Genomic DNA, 22,236 nt, shown 5'->3' with positions numbered 1-22,236 from the left:
CGTATGCCTTCTAAACCACAAAGTCAACCTGCCTATCTGCTTTGAGCGTCCTATGGACTCAGGCCCCATGATCCCTCTGATCCTCTACACTGCCAAGAGTCTTACCATTAATACTATATTCTGCCATCATATTTGACCTACCAAAATGAACCACTTCACACATCTGGATTGAACTGCATCTGCCACTTCTCAGCCCAGTTTTGTATCTTATCAATGTCTCACTGTAGCCTCTGACAGCCCTCCACACTATCCACAACACCTCCAACCTTTGTGTCATCAGCAATCTTACTAATCCATTCCCTCCACTTCCTCATCCAGGTCATTTATAAAAATCACGAAGAGTAAGGGTCTCAGAACAGATCCCTGAGGCACACCACTGGTCATTGACCTCCATGCAGAATATGACCAATCTACAATCACTCTTTGTCTTCTGTGGGCAAGCCAGTTCTGGCTCCATAAAGCTATGTCTCCTTGGATCCCATGCCTCCTTACTTTCTCAATAAGCCTTGCATGGGGTACCTTGTCAAATGCCTTGCTGAAATCCATATATACTACACCTACTGCTCTTCCTTCATCAATATGTTTAGTCACATCCTTAAAAAGTTGTCTATGTGCTTAGTCAAATCCTCAAAACAATTTTAAATTGAGATACAGCATGGACTAGGCCATTTCTGGCCCTTCAAGCCATGCCACCCATAACCCCCGATTTAACTCCAGCCTAATCACGGGACAATTTACAATGACCCATTAACCTACCAACCAGTAGGTCTTTAGACTATGGGAGGAAACCCATGCAGGCACGGGGAGAACATACAAACTCCTTACAGACAACAGTGGAAATTGAACCCAGGTTGTAGGTACTGTAGGAGACTGTGCTAACCACTACACTACCTTGTCAGTCCATTTGTACAGTAGACCAAGCCCACTATGTGTTGAGTGCTAGTAATTCCAAATATAGCTACAATTTTTATAGTGTGATAAATATTTTGATTTCCATTCAACCTCTAGCACCAGAAATTAATACTTGTATGGAATCAGCTGTGATTGTGAATTGAGGGATTTAAAAAAAAATAACAATTTATAACTTTTTCTTAATCCATTCTTTCATTTCATCCTTGCATAAAAGCAAAATTATCAATGCACAGAGTCTAAGATGTAAACAGAATCCAGGACCTAGTCAGTTGTCAGGCAGCCTTTCTTTGATTTAAAAACAAAATCACCAACCTGATTCACCAACTTTTTTTTTTCAGATAATGTGCAACATTCTGAATAGTTTTTCAGCACTTCTCTCTTTCTGAACTTGCTCTTTACCATTCAATTCCTGTTTAATTTGTGTTCTTTGATACATAATTATTTATTCCACATTCTTTAAATTTCATTGGCTGAGGGATACTCAGCCCATTGAGGCTTCAGATGCTCTGTTTCCTTTGCATTATTATCACTTTGCTCTTTCATGAAGTTCGCTATCTTTTTGAGTTGAAGGATGTATGTATAACCATATAACAGTTACAGCACAGAAACAGGCCATCTGGGCCCTTCTAGTCCGTGCCGAACTCTTACTCTCACCTAGTCCCACCGACCTGCACTCAGCCCATAACCCTCCATTCCTTTCCTGTCCATAGCTGTTCAATTTAACTTTAAATGACAACATCGAACCTGCCTCAACCACTTCTGCTGGAAGCTCGTTCCACATATTTTAATATGTATATTTTAACAAATGCCCTACTACTGGAAGTTCTGGCCCATTACTGTATTTGCCCATGGTGTTTTGCATATACATGCATATTTTTCAGTAGTGCACCAGTAACGATAGCTGATTTCTGCACATTCATTTCTCATAAAAGTATAGTTCAATCTTACAAAGAAACAAATGGGATTTATTGATTTTTATATCCAGAATAGACATGCCAATCAACTAAGTTTAAAGAGGAAGACAACTGGCCACTGTTTTAAAATTTCAGTTCTGTGGTAAGGTTAAATTAATTGGTAATCAATAGAACTGAATATAAAGCATATATAGCATGGGGAATTTTGTCACATTTCTTTGTTTGCTTTGGCCATGATATTTTTCTGGCTTTTTTTCGCATCAGCTATGAGATACTTGTCTGGCAGTGTGGGAAGTGTCTGGTCATGATGCATGAACTATGATGGAAAGCTAACTAGTCTGTCAACTGCCAGTCAATGTCATTTCCGTGGAATTGTCATTAAGTTGAGGGAGGTGGGAGCATGTAAAATCCTGTCAAAGGAAATGGTGATTTGTTCCGAAAACAGTTTTAAATAAATTGCACCCTAATTTCGTGAGCAGAATAAGTATGCATGGATATAGGTTAAATTAAGTTTGCAATCAATTTTCATAAGACACAATAGTATTTATGCAAAAATAGTAGCTATTGAGAAAATAGTTTCTCAGTAAATGATCTGATAAGCCCACTAACAGCTTGACATTTCATTTGAGTCCCATGTCCAAGGATTTTATCACTGGCAACCTTAAGATTTGGAAGTTCAATCTGCTGAAAGCAAAGGATATTGAAGAAAAATGGCACAGGAATTTTTGAATATTGAAATAATAAACGAATTTTTGATATTGAAGAAAAATGGCGCAGAACGTTGATTGCAAGAGATACAGATTTCATCAGATGAAAACTGCAGCCTAGAGCAGCTGAAATTATACAGACCTGGCCATTCTTTCATTTCAATTGGATAATCTTTAAATGCAGTTAATTGGATTAATATTTCCTTTGAGCTTTCCACAAGTGATGCTTTCTAAATTTGAAACTTTTCCAGCAAGAAATAAATTTTTATCAGTGAATACAGTGATCCACCATTCAGATGGCACAGTAGTGGACTGGTTAGCACAGTCACTTCACAGTGCCCAGCTGTAAGATCGAAGTTCAATTCCTACCACTGTCTGTAAGGAATTAGTATGTTTTCCCCGTGGCTGTGTGGGTTTTCTTCAGATGTTCTGGTTTACCACATTCCAAAGACATACAGTTAGGGTTAATGTGTTGCGGGTATCATGTGATGGCACCAGAAGCTTGGTGATACTTCACAATATATTAATTTAATTTGACACAAGCAATGCATTTCACCGTATGCTTCCATATACATATGACAAATAATGCTAATCTTTAAAAAATCTCTAGGTAATCCAAGATGCAGAGTCCGTTGACTCGCGTTGGTAGTGAAATTTTCTCTGGTACCTCATTTAACTACATTGCTAAAATGGACCAATCCTGTAGTTGTGAAATTGTATTTTCCTTTCAGTTTCATGAAATACCTGACCACCAAGCCATCACTATTTTGCCCAGTGCTTGATACATAATTATACACTGCATGAAGCAATCATATAATTAGGAAAACGGTAATGCCAAATTTTATTTCCAAAAATGAAACGTCAGGTTGGGAAAAGAAAATCAAATGATGTTGTTTATAGGATTTGGAACATATTAAATGGGCAGCCCTGTTTGCTTGACTTGGTAATGGTGGTCCTTTACTTTGAACCACAGCAGTTATTGTGGGAGTAATGTGATCACAGTGGAGTTAGACAGGGAAAATCAGGAATTTGATCCTGTGGCAATGAAGGAGCGAAACTTTATGCCTAGATGAGAGTGGAGTTCCACTGGAAGGTTGCGGATGTTGCTATAATATTGCTGCTCTTGTGATAGGATAGTGGAGGGAACTGCTTTTCAAGTATGATTAATAAATTGCTGCCGTGGATGTCACTCTGAAAGCAGACGTTGTAAGTGAAAATCTCTAGCAATGTACAGTGTTTAGAATTGTAGCGTTGAGCATCCTGTGCACCTTAATTTCCTGAGAGCAAATTTTATGCCATAACCCGAGAACAGAGTAAAAACAATATAAGCACTTCATCCAAATGGCTGTAACTATCAGTCTTTTAAATATTTTGTAATAGTCAGTGAAGTGACAGATTTGACTTGTGGCACAGAATCTGTAGTCCATAGCAGATTCTCAGCATTTGCTGCTGACTTCAGAGAAGGGTCCAATAATCAAGTGACCACTGTGGTACGAACTTTCTTTTACCTGACAATTGTCTTGAAGAGTATGTTCAAAGTTCTGGTCATCAGGATTATGGTGTCATTAAATAGCAGAGCAGCCAATCCCTTAAAAGCATTTCCTTGGCGTACAGAGAAATGAAGATACAACTCTAACGATTTTTAAATAATATATGGTACTAAAAATTGGTAAGTACACATATGAACTTCAAACACTTGTCAAAGTATTAAAATTATAAGAATTCATCTGTAGAAATTAAAGAAATTAGTACTTTAGAGCCAGGCAGTTTGCTAAGCATTAATTATGGCCGTTAAAAGCTGTCTCACACTTCTTAGCGATAAGTTAAAAAAAATTGCTATCTGATAGCAAATCTAGTTTCTCTATTTCTCCACTTTTGTGATTTTTGTTGGTTTCTTACTGGTGACATATGCTGGTATTTTTGCTGTCATGTTACCCACAAAATCCAGGCTATTGCCACACTTTCTCCACTTGTTACCTAAACTGCAGGGTTCTTTTGAAATGTGTTTGGCTGCAGGAAATATCCTGCTTCAAACAGCCTTCTTTGGCAGATGTATGTTAGCTGTTTACCCAGATCCTAGCTGTAGGCTAATGACATACTTTACAGAAACATGATTTTGAGATTGGCCAACTGCTTACTGTTATTAGATAGAATTAGGTAGAAATTACCACGCAGAAACAGATTGTTCGGGCCCACCAATCATTTTGCATCCATCTTCCAGGCCACTTAAGAAGAGGAAGCAATCTGCTTCTTTGAATTTGTCCAAGTTTGTATAATTATTTAGCACTTCTACCAAACACACATTAAATCCTTTGTTCTAATGAAGACAGCTCCAGTTTTTTTTTGTCTTTTTCATTGGTATTTTGTCATTCTGGGCAGTGTCCAATTGCACGTAGTTCAGTTAGTCTTTGCACTAAACTCTAGACTTACTCCCTTAAATAAATATATTGTTTGACATTTCGTCAAGATTTTAATGCTCTGCACTTCTTACACCTAGTATTCTATTGGGCTTCTATTTCAGCATCATCTGAAAGTTTGGATACAATCTGATACATTCAAATCATGGGCACACATAATGAAGAAAACTGGATCCAGGGCAGATTCTAACTACGAAGAAATTGTCTATAATTTATACTTTGTTTAGTGTCTTCTATCCAGTTTTTCATCCAGTCTTCTGCATTCTAATTCCATACCTCTCAATATTTTTGATATTTTTTTCTTGGAACCTTGTCAAAGACTTTGTGAAGGTCCCTGTTGTTTAGTTCCACTATGTTCCCCAGATATCATCTTCCAAAAGCACTATCAGGTCAAACTTAAGTGAATGACTTTTACAATTTTAGTAAAATTTATCCTTGAAGCTCTCTGACCCAAGTTGTGAATTGTAAATGTAGCTATAATATAAATTATTCACATGAAATTATTCACATAAAATTTCTCGTGACAAATTTTATTTATGGAAAAAAGTTGGTAAGTGAACCTTACCACAGGATTGTTTTGTGTAAAGATTTGAGATGGGCTGTGATTTAAAACTTAAAAATCTTAAACTTACTACGTGGTAGGTAAAGATTGCAGTAGAATCATGCAAATTGTGACTTCAAATTTATTATCCTTGTACAAAGCTTTACATAATGACTGTGTTATATTTGGAAATGATCAATTTTGCCAATTTGGAATAGGTTGGGTCTTGCATCTGGCTGAACCTGCATAGCCTTTTGACAAGTTTGGTTCAATCATGGGAGAAGCCTTTTTCAAAAATATTTTAGCTTTGATTTTGAATTTGTGCAGGAAAGACCATTTCAGATGGTCTGTTACAAGCTCTGCACTTTTAGAGAGAACACTGAAATGGAGTTGATCACTCAAAGACCTCATTGTATGAAAAGTTGTACAAGCCATTGTTGCAAGTACTAGTCCCAGCTGAATACTATCAAAAATATTAAAGTAATGGTTCCCTGAACTACACTCAAATCAAGGCTTTTTGTTATTTTTTTATATATCTCAGTTAAGTGAAATCTTCTATATTGATTTTCTGCTACTAAGTAATTGTTACTTTTAATAAACCAGATTTGTCATTTATAGCCATTCATTAGATCGGTTCTCTTTAGGAAGGATGTCAAGGCCTTGCCGAGAGTGCAGAAGAGATTTACTAGGATGATACTAGGGACAAGAGACTTCAATTACATGGAGAGATGAGAAAAACCTGGAACAGTTCTTAGAGCAGCGAATGCTATTTTAGAGTTCTAATAGAAGCATTCAAAATAATGAGAGGTTTTGTTCGATGAAATAAGAAGGAACTTTTCACTGGCTGAAGTGTCTGTAGCCAGCGGACAAGACCTAAGATAATTGATAAAAGAGCCAGAGGTGAGATGAGAATTATTTTTGCTTTAAGTCATTATGTCTTGGATTGCACAGTCTGAGATGGCAGTGGCTCCTGAATCAATCTCAACTTTCAAAATGGAATTGGAAGAATATTTGAAAAGAGTGAAAATTATTGCAATACGGGGAAAAAGGCAGAGGAATGAGTGTAGTATGACAGCTGCTTCAAAAAGTTGGAACAGGCATGCTAGTCTATGTGACCTTCTAGCTTTAAAATTCTATGGTATTCTATTGCTATCCAAAAGCTTGGACTGACTGCGTTCCAATTGAAGAAATTACCAAGTAAAGAGGTTCGGTCCCTCAGCCAACCCATTGTTGAAGTCCACGAAAAAGTTTTCAACCATTTTGTGGATGCTCCCTGCAGTGCACAGGAGCGAGGTAAAGAGGAACATTTTTAGACAGATTATTTCAAAATATGTAGGCATTACTTGCTCTGAGCTCATTAGTTTCTAGTATTTGAGCTATATCCCACTAAGATAATTAGAGTTCTGATCTTTTTTAGCTTCCATTGTGTAGAATTTTGGACCACTGCATCTCTGGGATATACACAAAAAATATTTGCTGTGAACCTTTCTTTCTCCAGTGGCATTTAAGAGGCTTTTAGATAGACCAATGAATATGCAGGGTATGGATCATGTGCAAACATTTGCAATTTAGTTTAATTTGACTTCATGTTGAGTGCAGACATTGTGAGCTGAAGGGCCTATTTATGTTCCCGGTTAATGTGGATTGATTTGTTCTTGGCCTTGGACTTCCACTATGATCATAGAATGTACAGCAGACTGTTTCCTTCTATTACAGATGATGGAAACAACCAGTAGATCTCTGACTGGATAGCCACCCTTCTGCACAGTAATGTGGTGCTGGGACTCTTCTACATCAAATTCTAGACGAACTTCTATAGATGCACAGTGGAGAATATCCTAACTAGCTGCATTGGAATGGAAAAGTCTACAGAAAGTGGTGGATACAGGCACAGGCAAATCCCTCCTCACCATTGAGCACATTTACAAGGAGCAGTGCAGTATAGAGTAGTGGTGAAGGCAGCATAGGTAATCAAAGATTCACACCACCCAGGCCATGCCCTCTTCTCACTGCTTCCAAAAGGGAGGAGGTACAGGAGCCTTGGGTCCCTCACCAGAGGTTCAGGAGCAGTTACTACCCTACAACCAATAGGCTCCTGAACTGGAGTAGAGAACATCATTCACCGCTATCTGAACTGATCCATGACCTACAGCTTACATTCAAGGACTCTTTACAACTCTTGTTCTCAGTATTATTTTTATTTGCAGTTTCTCTTCTTTTGTACATGAGTTCTTAATCATTGTCTCAAATTAATAACATATACTTTGAACTTTGAGTCTGTCTGAGTGATCCAATACCATATTCATGAGCAGATGATGTAACTGGGGGAAGGGAGAAATCTATTCCTTGCTCTCTTTAAGGTTCTATGATCACAAGTGCACCAAAAACCAGGATGTTTTCAAGGTTCAGTGTTTAGACAAAGTATGCAGTATGTAGGTGAAAGGGGCAATCAAGCCAGGACATTATTGAGAAACTGAAATGTCCAAGCTGTATGACAGGTAACGTTTCCAGCATCTGCAGATTTTCTCTTTTTCTCTCCAGTATTTCTATTTGCAGACTGGACTACTCCCCTGTCTCTTCTGTAGGATATATTTTCCCCCATCCCATGCACAGCTCAGTGTATAAGATGCAACTGGATAAAATTATACCACTGCCATAGCTAAAATAAATCTTGGAATAAAGTTAACAATCTTGTGCTTTGTGTGTGGCTTTGTGCTACATTGGCCACTGCTACTGTCCACCACATTGTCAAACCAACCATAGTGTTTTAATGAAATGGAAAGGTATTTCGGTAAGCAAATGTTTTTGAGTTCACTTGCTAAGTGGAATATAGCTGCACGCTCTTCAGTGTGATTCAGTGCCATTGAATTGGATTTTAAATAACTGCTGCATGTGAATATTCAAATTTTGTGTTTAAGTTTCTCTGGAGATGCGGGGTGCAGATGAAAGTCTACTTTGTGTCCTGGTTCTGAGAGATGTTGAAATGCTTGACGACAATCTGGGTGTGATTCCCAATGGAAAAAGAATCTGCAGCATAGAGCAGGATTCATAATTCTGTGTGTTTGGTGATAATTCAGGTCTGGCACTTGGAGGCAATAGTTTGAAAATCAAAATAGCAGGCTGGTACAACAGGAAGTGCTCTTCAGAAATTGGAGTTGTGAAAAGGCCACATTTAGGTTGTGCTAACACCTGCTAATGTACCAAAAGCTACAGGTTATAATGACAAATTAATGATTTAATTGAGCCAGCACCAAGCAGTAAGCTTTAAATAGTCATGATTGCTATTTAAAATTCCCTTTGTGGCTGGGCAGAGAGCCCAAAATGTCTTTCATTCAATCAAGAAGGTTACTGCATTAATGTGGGTTACATTCTACTTTGGACTGTGATTACATCATAGCATTCAAACAAAATGCTGTTTAAAAGCCAAACACCCTCAAAATAATTCTGGGCCATAGATGCACCAATTGCCAGTTATTTTTACGGGGATGAAGCACTATTTACTGCGCAATGTGTAGTGTAGTATTAAACCAAAGCAGAACTGGGTGTTCATCTTATCTTCATTAAAGGCAAAAGTGTGCAATTATGATGCTTTTCTGAAATAAGTTTGAAGTTCATAACACGTACATCCCCCACGCCCCCTCCTATCCACCCTTCCTCTGCTTACCCCCCTGCCCCCAACCCCCCTCCTCTCCTCTCCTAAACCACCCCCACCCCTCTCCTCTCCTAAACCACCCCCACCCCCTCCTCTCCTCAACCACCCCACCCCTTCTCTCCTCTCCTAAACCACCCCACCCCCTTCTCTCCTCTCCTAAACCACCCCCGCCCCCTCCTCTCCTAAACCACCCCCACCCCCTCCTCTCCTCTCCTAAACCACCCCCGCACCTCTCCTCTCCTAAACCACCCCCGCTCCTCTCCTCTCCTCAACCACCCCTGCCCCTCTCCTCTCCTCTCCTAAACCACCCCGCCCCTCTCCTCTCCTCTCCTAAACCACCCCTGCCCCTCTCCTCTCCTAAACCACCCCGCCCCTCTCCTCTCCTAAACCACCCCGCCCCTCTCCTCTCCTAAACCACCCCCACCCCTCTCCTCTCCTAAACCACCCCCGCCCCGCTCCTCTCCTCTCCTAAACCACCCCCGCCCCTCTCCTCTCCCAAACCACCCCCGCCCCTCTCCTCTCCCAAACCACCCCCGCCCCTCTCCTCTCCCAAACCACCCCCGCCCCTCTCCTCTCCCAAACCACCCCCGCCCCTCTCCTCTCCTAAACCACCCTCGCCCCTCTCCTCTCCTAAACCACCCCCGCCCCTCTCCTCTCCTAAACCACCCCCGCCCCTCTCCTCTCCTCTCCTAAACCACACCCGCCCCTTTCCTCTCCTCTCCTAAACCACCCCCGCCCCTCTCCTCTCCTTTCCTAATCCCCTGCCCCCCAACTCCCTGTCCCTCTTCTCTCCTAAACCACCCCGCCCCTCTCCTCTCCGAAAGAAACTGCAGAAGATCGTGAGCACAGTGCAGCACATCACACAAACGAATCTTCCATCCTTGGACTCACTTTACACCGCACGCTGACGGAGCAGCGCTGCCAGGATAATCAAGGACACTACCCACCCAGCCAATACACTTTTCGTCCCTCTTCCCTCTGGGAGAAGGTTCAGGAGCTTGAAGACTCGTACAGCCAGATTTGGGAACAGCTTCTTTCCAACTGTGATAAGACTGCTGAACGGATCCTGACCCGGATCTAGGCCGTACCCTCCAAATATCCGGACCTGCCTCTCGGGTTTTTTGCACTACCTTACTTCCCATTTTTCTATTTTCTATTTATGATTTATAATTTAAAAATTTAATTACTAATTTTAACTATTTTTAATATTTAATATTTGTAATCCAGGGAGTGTGAAGTGCAGAATCAAATATCGCTGTGATGATTGTACGTTCTAGTACCAATTGTTTGGCAACAATAAAGTATAAAGTAAACCACAACCCCCTTCTCTCCTAAACCACCCCCGCCCCTCTCCTTTCCTAAATTGCCCCACTCTAACAATGATGGTATAATCATGTATGGATTTGTCCAAAGGAAATAGTAAAATAGACTTTGTGTTTGAATTTTCACGGGGAGTAGGAGTTCATTGTGGAACCCTAACCTGACTAACCAGCAGACTGGCCTGATGAATGGTCTCAACCAAAAAAGTCGACTGTCCAGTTCCCTCCATGGTGCCTCAGGTGCTGAGTCCCTCCGATGGTTTGTGTGTTGCTGTTTAAACAGTCGTCAGACTTTCAGTTATGAGCAACGGCCATATTGCTAAATGCTGTTTTTGTATCCAGCCATAAGTGCCGTTAATTTTGTGCAATCTGTTCATGTATTTCACCCTGCTGTCTGCTGTTCTCTAACCAGCTAATAGAACATGTACAAGACAGGAGTTTATGATTCTTAACATCAGTTTGTTTTGCTGTGGGGAAATGCCCAATCTGTGCTTCCCTTAATAGATTATAATGTTTATTTTCTCAACATTAACTATGTACTGATTTGCTGAATATTTTATATAGTTTTGCAGGTGCATACAATAGAGTATTAAAAATAATGCTTATAATGGAGAGTTTCTGTAATAAATGGAAACACAATATACTTGGAAAAATTATTTTTGAAAATTTTAGCACAAGTTTTTGTAAATTATGGTAAAGGTTTTTTCTTCCTTGTTAGTAATCTTTAAAGTTCATGATTATTTGACAATAGACAATAGGTGCAGGAGTAGGCCATTCGGCCCTTCGAGCCAGCACCACCATTCACTGTGATCATGGCTGATCATCCACAATCAGTACCCCTTTCCTGCCTTCTCCCCATATCCCTTGACTCCGCTATCATTAAGAGCGCTATCTAACTCTTTCTTGAAAGCATCCAGAGAATTGGCCTCCACTGCCTTCTGAGGCAGAGCATTCCACAGATCTACAACTCTCTGGGTAAAAAAGATTTTCCTCAACTCAGTTCTAAGTGGCCTACCCCTTATTCTCAAATTGTGGCCTCTGGTTCTGGACTCCCCCAACATCGGAAACATGTTTCCTGCCTCTAGCATGCCTAATCCCTTAATAATCTTATATGTTTCAATCAGATCCCCTCTCATCCTTCTAAGTTCCAGTGTATACAAGCCCAGTCACTCCAATCTTTCAACATATGACAGCCCTGCCATCCCAGGAATTAACCTCATGAACCTCCGCTGCACTCCCTCAATAGCAAGAATGTCCTTCCTTAAATTTGGAGACCAAAACTGTACACAATACTCCAGGTGTGATCTCACCAGGGCCCTGTACAACTGCGGAAGGACCTCTTTGCTCCTTTACTCAACTCTCCTTGTTATGAAGGCCAACATGCCATTTGTTAATAGTTTAATTTAGCATAAATTTAGCATAAGGAAATGAAGAGCAGAGTGGCGTGGGGGACAGCTTCCCATAGTGAAGTAAATCTAATGCAGGTACACATGTGAAATGAAAGGGCCTGTAAGGCTTGAGAAGATAGCATTAGATATACGGCCACTTGTATTAGTTACTTATCTGCAGGAGAACAACAACTGTACTTTTCTTACAGCTAATTTTATAATACGCTGATTACAGAAAGACCATTTGACCAAATTACAGTTGATAGAATCTATGTTATTAATTCAACACCGGAAATATAATGGTCAGAATGAGGATTTCAATAAGTTCTGTTTGAAACCTCTTATTAGTCAATAAGCTGGCCGATGGTGTAGACGTATCCACACCGGACTTTGAGGCAAGTGGTCCTGGGTTCGAATCCGGCTCCTTGCACACTTTCCATTTGTGCTGGGTTGGGCATCAATCTAGCAACTCAGCCTCGTTAAAAAAACAGACAAATGCTAAAGAAATGACAAGCTTGCTACCTGATGTGCCACAAGGTAAGGAAAGGAAGAACAATTAGAATTAGAATTTTATTTCTTGCATCCATCTCACAACAAGAAGTAAAAATCTTTATGTTGCATCTCCGTTGCTATGTACAAGCAATAGGGAAGGGGAATGTGGGAGGATATTGCCCAAACACTCAGATGGTATACATAATTGTTTTGTATACATGTACTACAGTCAGTATGTAAAACTAGTCATCTATCAAGTGCACTTTGCTAATTGCCTATCCTGAAAACTGACAAATGGCAACAAAACTTGAAGGGTAGAGAGACTTTCTACAACACGTATTTCAACGTTCAAAGTAAATTTATTACCAAAATACATATATGTCACTATATTCAACCCTGAGATTTGTTTTCTTGTTGGCATAGTCAGTAAGTCATAAATAGAAGCAATGAAAGACCGCAACAGGACGGACAAACAACCAATGTGCAGAAGGCAAACTATGCAAATACAAAATTAAAGGAAAAGAAATAATAATAGATGAGCAATAAATATTGAGAACATGAGATGACAAATCCTTGAAAGTGATTCCATAGGTTGTAGGAACAGTTCAGTGATGGGGCAAGTAAAGGTATTCCTACTAGTTCAAGAGCCTGATGGTTCAGGGGAAATAACGGTTCCTGAAACTAGTACTGTGGGTCCTGAGGCTCCTAAACCACCTTCCCGAGAGGAGAAAGCTTGGCCTGGTTCATGGGAGACCTTGATGATGGATGATGCTTTCTTATGACTGAGCACATCTATACAGAGCACTATGGTGGGGGAGACTTTTACCCATGATAGATTGGGCCGTATTCACTACTACTTATAGATTCTGTTCAAGGGCATTGGTGTTTCCGTACCTGGCTGTGATGCAGCCAGTCAATTACCATGCATTTATAAAAGTTTGTTAAAGTTTTCGATGTCATGCCGAGTCCTGGCAAACTTCTAGGGAAGTAGAGACGCTCCTCTGCTTTCTTTGTAATTTCACTTGTGTGCTGGGCCCAGGACAGATCCTCTGAAATGATAACTCAGGAATTTAAATTTGCTGACCCTCTTCACCTCTGATCCCTTGATAAAGACTTGCTCATGAAATTCCAGTTTCCTTCTCCTGGCACTACTCAGCCAGATTTTCAGTCGTTCTCCTATGTGCTGATTCATCACCACCTTTGATTTGGCTAGCAACTGAGGTGTTGCCAGCAACCTTAAACATGACATTGGAACTGTGCTTAGCCTCAGTTGTAAGTGTAAAGTGAATAGAGCTCTGTGGTGCAGCTGTGCTGATAGAGATTATGGAGGAGATATTGTCAATCCAAACTGACTGGTCTCACGTGAGAAAATTGAGGATCCAATTGCACAAGGAGCTGTTGAGGCCAAGGTCTTGAAGTTGATTAGTTTTGAGAGGATGATAGTATTGGATGCTGAGCTGTAATCGCTAAAGAGCATCCTGGTGTATTCTTGCTGTCTAGAAGTTCCAGGGTTGAGCAAAGAGCCAATGAAAAAATGGTTCTATGAAATGGCATCTGCTGTGGACCTGTTGCGCTGGTAGGCAAATTGGAGGGGATCACAGTCACTTTTCAGGCAGGAATTGATATGCTTAATCCTCAACCTCAAAACACTTCATCACTGTGGATGTAAGTGCCACTGGACGATAGTCATTGAGGCAATTTACCACATCGTTAGGCACAGGTATAATTGAAGCCTGCTTGAAGCAGTTGGATACCTCAGACTACCAAAGTGAAAGGTTAATGGTGAACACTTCAGCCAGTTGATCAGCATAGTTCTTTAGAACTTGCCAAGTACCCCAGCAGGGCTGGATGCTTTCTGTGGGTTCACCCTCCTGAAGGATGCTGTCAAGTTGGACTCAGAGATTGAAATCACAGGGTCACTGGGGACTGTGAATTTGTGAAGGCTTCTCCATGTCTTGATGATCAAAGCACACATAGAAGGCATTGAGCTCAATGGAAGTGAAGCCTTGTTGTCACTTGTTGCTTAGTTTCACTTTGTAAGAGGTAATAGTATTCAACCCCTGTCACAGCTGTTGAAAATCCTTTAGTGATCCTCCAAAGACATACCAGTTAATTGGTTATTGTAAGTTTAGGCTTAGGTTAGGGTTAAACTCCTGTAGATGTGTGGAGGAAAGTGTACTTGATTGGCTGCATTACAACCTGATGTGGGAACACCTATGCCTTTGAGCAGGAAATCCTACAAAAAGGTAGTGGATTTGGCCCAGTACATCACGGGTAAAGCCTTCCCAACCATTGAGCACATCTACATGAAACATTGCTGTAGAAAAGTAGCATCTAACATCAAAGATGCTCACCACCCAGGCCACGTCTTTTCTCGCTGCTGCTGTCATGTAGAAGGTACAAGCCCCTCAGGACTTGCACCACCAGGTTGAAGAACAGTTACTACCCCTCAACCGTCAGCCTGTTGAACAAAAGGGGATAATTACACTCATTCTATTTCGGACGTGCCCACAACCAATGATCCAACTTTAAGGACTCTTTGTCTTGTTATTTCATGCTCTTGTTATTTAGTGCTATTTACTTATATCTGCATTTGCGGAGTTTGTTTATTGATTACAGTTACTGTTCTATAGATTTGCTGAGAATGCTTGCAAGGAAGAAGAATCTCAGGGTTGTATGTGGTGACATGAATGTACTCCGATAATAAATTTTACTTTAAACTTTGAATTTTTTGAAATCAATGCTTGTCGGGGGTTGCTGGGCAGTGTGGCTTGAAGGGCCTATTCCTCGCTGTATCTCTAAATACTTACTAATTTTTGATAGTTTGAAAGTGATGATTAAAGTGTGCTGTGAAATCTAGCATTATAATTTCCAAAGCTTAGTTTCAATTGTGCTGGTTTGCATATGTTTATGAATTATTTATATTTCTGTTAGAAGTGAAAAGAACAAGAAAACAATTGATAAAGTGCTTGTTTCTACTGTAAGCGTCTTAGTTAACTGGTGGTTTGATAGATAACTTTACACAGTAGTAGGTCATGATTTAGGTGCTCTAGAATAATACTCCCAGGACTGTCATCATAATGTGCTTAAGGGAAATGTGCTACACACAACACAATGCTGGATGAACTCAGCAGGTCAGGCAGCACCTATGGAGGGATATGAGGAGATGATGTTTCAGGCTGAGTTCCCTTATCAGCTCTGGAAAAGTAGGGAGCAGAAGACAAAATTTTAAAAAAAGGTAGGGGGAGGAGCACAAGCTGACAGGAAATGCGTGAGTCCAGTTGAAGGGGAAGTTAGGCGCTGGTGAGGGAGGATGAAAGGGGATGATGTGAGAATCTAGGAGGTGATTGGTGGAAGAGACAAAGGACAGAAGGAGGAATTTGATGGGATAGGACATTAGATGATGGAATAAAGGGAAGTAGCTGGGGAAGCAGAGGGAGGTAACGGACAGGTTGGCAGGCAGGGAAGCAGAAGAAGTTATTGTCTTTCAACATGCTTCCCATTGTTGTGGAGGCAGTTCTCTGTCACTTCTCGCTAAAAGAGGTAGGTTGATTTTCCTCAACTGCAATCCTGTAAATCGATTACCACTTTGATTTACAACATTGTGGTTCCACTCCAGTGTTGTAAATCGAAGTGGTAATCAAGCTCACCGATAACTTGTTGATGGGACTGAGAATGTGAAAGGTTTTGGGTTTAGTTCACCCCCTCTGTGACATTATCTGATTGTGCCTATTGTGATATTAGCTATGTTGAATTTGGGTTCCATCTCCTGGTTTTGGTAGAGTGAGTCTGTGAGGATTGTTCTTTTCTTACATAAATATGTACCTCTGAGAACACAATTGACCTTGTCTATCCACCCTAGGCCTAAACAAAATCTTAATTGTCAAAAGAATTATGATGTAATTCACTTAAAATTTATTCTGCCTCTGTTTATATAAACAGTATCAGTGAGAAAATTAAAATGCATTCCTGAAAGCTCCATAGAAATTCTAACAAGGTTTTGAGATGCGCATGTCTTAATTTTTTTCCCAATTACAGGTGAGCATAGATGTAAGAAAAGTAATTATTTTCAAGGGATTTCTTTTTTGTTCATCTCTTTTAGAGTGAGTAATCATTTCATTATAGACAAAAATATCTTGTTTTCTATCAAAAGTCACTGTTGTTTTGACAGATAACCCTATGCAGTAATAGGTCATGAATTAGATGCCATAGAGTAGTCGTAGATTTCATCTCACCTGAAGTTTCCCAAGTCACAAGAATAGTAAATCACAGAAGGATGCCTTCCATCGTATCAAGTCTGGTTCAGCTCTTTTGAAGAACTATAGAGTGGGTGATGTTTTGTTGAAAGTGACTGCCCCTGACATTTGACTGTGCCCTCAAGGAACTCTGGTAAAGCCAGTGCTTGCAGGCATACTTTGCACAAAGGAACATGATTTTCGTTAGAGTCAGAGCATTACAGCACTGAAACAGGCCCTGCAGCCTATCCAGTCCATGCTGAACAGTTACTCTGCCTCGTCCTATCAACCTGCACCTGGACCATAGCCCCCCCCCCCCCGCCATATTCCTCTCATCCATGAACTTGTGCAAAGTTTTCTCAAATGTTGCAATTGAACCCACGTCCACCACTTCTGCTGACAGCTTGTTCTCACACTCTCGCCACTCTTTGAGTGAAGGAATTCCATCTCGGCTTCCCTTTAAATATTTCACTTTTCACCCTTAACTTATGACATTTATTTTTAGTCTTAACCAATCTCAGCGGAAACTTTCTGCTTGCATTTATCCTATCTATACCCCTCATAATTTTGTATACCTCTATGAAATATCCCCACGTTCTCCTACACTCCAGGGAGAAAAGTCCTAACTTATTCAACCTTTGCCTATATCTCAGGTCCTCAAGCCCTGGCAACATCTTTGTAATTTTCCTTGTAACTGTACTCTTCCAATCTCTGCACCACTCCTCTAGCATTTTGTGTGTGACTCCCAATCTTACTGATTCCTTTCTTGTAGGTAATTCACCTCAGCCTCAGAACATTCCTGTAGTGCTCCAGGTTCAACTATTTTTGGCTGCTTCATAAATGATCTTCCATCCATCACAGGAGTGATGCTGGCCACTGATGCTTAATCAATTTTATGTGGGACTCTGTGGAAAATAAACTAGTCCTCATCAGTTTGCAATAGACCTGGATAACATTTGATCCTGATGTAGGCCACAACACATTCCTTATGCCTCCACAAACGCTGCTTGACCTGCTGAGTTCCACCAGTAGTTCATTACTTTGCTCCAAATTCCAGAATTTGTAGTCTCCTGTGTCAACTTTAGGGCCTGTGATGAGAGGTGGCATGAATGTTATCTGCTAGGCAAAATGACAGGCAATGATTATCTCCAATAAGAGAAAGCATGTTGTTGGCCAGAAATTCCACTAGATCAGCAAGGGACAAGATTGGAATGACTTGGAATTCTGTCTTTTTGCCTGCTTAAGTGTTTGTCACAATGCCATCCAGGGCAGAGCAGTCTGTTTGATTAGTACCCCATCCACTGCCTTAAAAATTACTTCCTTCCTGCTGCATACACCGTACCAGTATTGTGTATCATCTATAAAGTATTAGTCCGCCAAGATTCTCCAGCACTTTCCATACTCAGTGTAGTCAACCCTCAAGAACGGTGAGACTAGGTGCATTGGAGTAACCTCACCTGCACGTTCCTCTGTAAGCTCTGCACAACCCTGTTGTGGATATTACTTCCTTCACTGTGGCTAGCCCTGAATCCTCGGATTCCCTGTCCAAACATTTGTGAGGAAGATTGCAGCAATTCAAAAAGATAGCTCACCACCCATTTCTCAGGGCAATCAGAGTTGCTAATCATTGATAATCTTGCTAACAATGCACAGATAGTGAAAAATTAATAATTTTTTTCCCCAAGATCATCTCTCAGCATTTTCCCAGTAGCTCTTATTGCTTCTGTCCTTTTATGCCATTTCATTCAGCTAACCACTGAATCTGCATATTATCCCAGTCAGGTTATATATTACAAATTTTAACTAACTCTGCACTTAAAAACTTGTGCTTCATGTCAGCTCTGGTTTTTGTGCCACTCTCCAAACGCGAGAGTTTGGGGAAGTTTCTTGGATTTTGTATCTGTTGAGAAATTCTATGATGGCATATGTTTGGCAAAATCTGCTTCCTTAAAGTTTTTCTCGATAGATAGCTACTTTCAAAAAATTCTTGGTCTGTCCTTCCTTTTACTTTTACCACCACACTCTGGTGAATTGCATTAAGAATCTGGGTGGGAACCTCTTCCACACCTTCCCTGGGAGGTGTGAATGTGGAACAAGCTGCCAGTAGCAATGGTGGATGAGTGTTCGATTACGATATTTAAGAGAAGTTTGGAAAGTATGGAGGGCTATGATCACTGTGTGCGTCAATGGTACGAGGGAGATTAACAACATGAACAAGATGGGACAAACAGCCTGCTTCTGTGCTCTATGACTAAGAATAAAAATTTGTCATAATTGGTGCTCCCAAATGTTTACCCATATTTTAAAAATGAGAATGTGAACACTAACCAAAGACAAGTTAGCCTTCACCACTGTCTTTCCTATCAGGCTTGCAAAATCATGTGATCTATTTCATTCTGGAGATTCTGTGATATCTGTGAGAACAGTGACTATTCATAAAACTTCTCTAAAGTTTTAACATTGTGAACCTACCTGTATTGTATACTGGATGCAATGTACTGTTAATTTTTTAGCTTAGTTAAACATCCACACAACAATTGAGGGTTTTCAATGTTAATAGTTGAATTTGAAATTATTATTGGATCATTTAATTGCATATTTTGATTAGTGTGACATTGAGTGTACTGTTAGTTAGTGGAGAAACCATTAAATACTGCCATCTAGTGGTCTTTTTTCACTTTTATAATTCTACCACTATTCCTGGAGTAGCTCTGTGAATAATTAATATCAGAATCAATGTCAAAATTACATTTCTTTTATGGTGTATCAAAACTATTTGGCTTTACCTGACAGAAATGTGTTTTGAAGAAACTGAATACCAATAAATGTGAAAAATTAAATACCTCTGCATTGCAACTTGCTAACATTCAGGCAGGTCTTGATTTTAAGCCCACTAGACAGGGTTGGGTGAGAGGAAATAGCAATCCTGCTTCAAGCCACTGTAATTTTGGCTACCATAATATCTACAGATGCAAGCATCAGGAAAGAAGTCTCTCACTATAATGAGGTACCAGATCCTTAAATTGAAGTCCCATGGTGGATGCAGTTTGGAATCTCTTGTTAATTTTACCAAGCAGAATATGGGAGGAAGAAATATGTGTTATACAATTAATGACTGGAGAGCAAAATCTTGGCTTTTCTATATCCTTGAACCTGATGTGAGTGCAAAAGGTGTCTGAAAATATTCTTATTGCTAAATTAATTCTTCCACTTTACTTTTTAAAGCTATAGTTTGCTTTACCCCCACGTCATTTATTGATGTCCTTCAGTTCCATTGGCACTGGGGTCTCACTGGGACTGGTGTCACTGTTACTAAGGGATCAGGAGAGTGCTTTGCATTTTAAACTTTCCACTGTCCATGTAGATTTTAAAAAATGTCTGGGTAAAGAATCCTTTTGGAGAGTCACGAATTGTATTGTCTTGCCAGGGCTTTCTCTGACAATTTTCCCTTTACCCTCATTGTGGTCTCTGCTCAGCACTTTCCTGCCTGACATTACTTGATAAAAAAAAATGAGTGGCAATGACAACCGAGCCTGCAACCTTCTGGCTTAATAATTGTGCATGTTAGCACTTATTCCACACCACTGCACTGGTCCATATTAAGTTTTTGAACTTTTGCATAAAGCACCAAATTTCACAATGTACTATCAGAAATGTAATGTACGCTGCTTAATATGAATCTGTATCAACCATGAAATACCTTACTACACTTACCTTTGCTAATGATATTCTAAGAAAATGCTGCGAAGGGGAGGAAACCTGTTACAAATCACTGGCTCAAATCTACTTTTAATACAAAAAATCAAAGAATCATGCTTCATTTTGCATAGCCTTAAGGGAGCTGAAAGTATTAAAATGTACCCTTACCCTAGTGAATTTCAACAGTGACAAGGTTAAACTTGCAGGATTGATGAATTTCTGTTTCTGCATGGTGTACCTGGCACAAAAAAAAGTGTAGCTACAGAAAGCGCTAGAAAGACAGCTGCAAATGCTATAATCCATCTTTGTGTACATTATTTGTGGGATGTTGCTTTATTGAATCAAAATCTCTATCAACCATTGATTTGTTTTTGTAATGCATATCAGTGTTTTTATATTTTTTATTTTTAAAAAAGATTTTAGACTCATAAGACTGGCTTCATATCGGAAATTGGCATGTAATTGCTCATGTCCCTCAAGTTCCAATTCTACTGCCCTTTTCCATCCTTTCCCAAAGTGTCATTTGAAAGTGTGCTGGAGATTTACGAACAGTTATAGTTGTAAATTAATTTTATATGCTAAATACGGTCTTGTGTAGTAATTGTCTAATTTATATGTAAATCACAAATCAATTGATGCTAGAAAACACAATAGCGCTAACAGCAAGGCTGTTAGTGGACCAGAAATTAATCCACCTCTGGAAGTTCTTTAAATTTGCCTGGAAGCAAGGGGGTTACCACATTGCTAGGGAAGCACATTCTTTGTCCTCATTCTTCTTCCCCTCCCCCAATTATTTTCTTTGTAGTGGAAGATCTGAGATTCCATCCTAATGTTACCAGACGCCATAAAGTTCCTGCCAATTAATAGTCTAATGCATGTGAAGTATACACAATGATCTGATGATTTTGGGGCAGAAAACCAAAGATCTATCTAGATTACCCGACAAGCTGTCAACTCAGTCCCTTACTTTGAACACAAAATTTTAGGCCTGACCATGAGGAATTCTGGCATTTAAAAAAGGAATCATTTCATGGCTGGGATACATATTTCAGTTATCTGGATATTGATGTTCAAAACTGTGTGTGAGACTCCTAAATTAATGTCAGCTCAAATACTTTATACTTTATTGTTGCCAAACAGTTGATACTAGAACATACAATCATCACAGTGATATTTGATTCTGCGCTTCCCGCCCCCGGATTACAAATGGATAGTAAATATTAAAAATTTAAATTATAAATCATAAGTAGAAAATAGAAAAATGGAAAGTAAGGTAGTGCAAAAAAAACCCGAGAGGCATATTTGGAGGGTACGGCCCAGATCTGGGTCAGGATCTGTTCAGCAGTCTTATCACAGTTCGAAAGAAACTGTTCCCAAATCTGGCCGTACGAGTCTTCTAGCTCCTGAGCCTTCTCCCAGAGGGAAGAGGGATGAAAGATGTGTTGGCTGGGTGGGTCGTGTCCTTGATTATCCTGGCAGCACTGCTCCGACAGCGGAAAGTGAGTCCAAAGACGGAAGATTGGTTTGTGCGATGTGCTGCACCGTGTTCATGATCTTCTGCAGCTTCTTCCAGTCTTGGACAGGACAACTTCCATACCAGGTTGTGATGCACCCTAGAAGAATGCTTTCTACGGTGCATCTATAAAAATTAGTGAGTGTTTTAGGGCATAGGCCAAATTTCTTCAGTTTTCTCAGGAAGTAAAGGTGCTGGTGGGCCTTCTTGGCAGTGGACTCTGCTTGGTTGGACCAAGTCAGGTCATTTGTGATATTGACCCCGAGGAACTTAAAGCTTTTGACCTGTTCCACTTGCGTACCACCGATGTAAATTGGGTCGTGCAGTCTGCTACTCCTGAAGTCAACAACCAATTCCTTCGTCTTCTGACGATGAGGGATAGGTTATTGTCTTCGCACCATGCCACCAGGTTCTTAATTTCCTCCCTGTACTCAAATTCATCATTAC

General features: G+C 40.2%; 1 protein-coding gene across 2 annotated transcripts in view; it reads left to right on the top strand.

Moving 5' to 3' along the window:
* aatf (apoptosis antagonizing transcription factor) overlaps window positions 1-22,236 on the top strand; it is a 106,309-nt gene that overhangs the window by 75,215 nt on the left and 8,858 nt on the right. The window lies entirely within an intron of this gene.

Source organism: Mobula birostris, chromosome 25 (assembly GCF_030028105.1).
Source record: "Mobula birostris isolate sMobBir1 chromosome 25, sMobBir1.hap1, whole genome shotgun sequence".
NCBI lineage: Eukaryota > Metazoa > Chordata > Chondrichthyes > Myliobatiformes > Myliobatidae > Mobula > Mobula birostris.
This window is presented reverse-complemented; position numbering and strand designations above follow the sequence as displayed.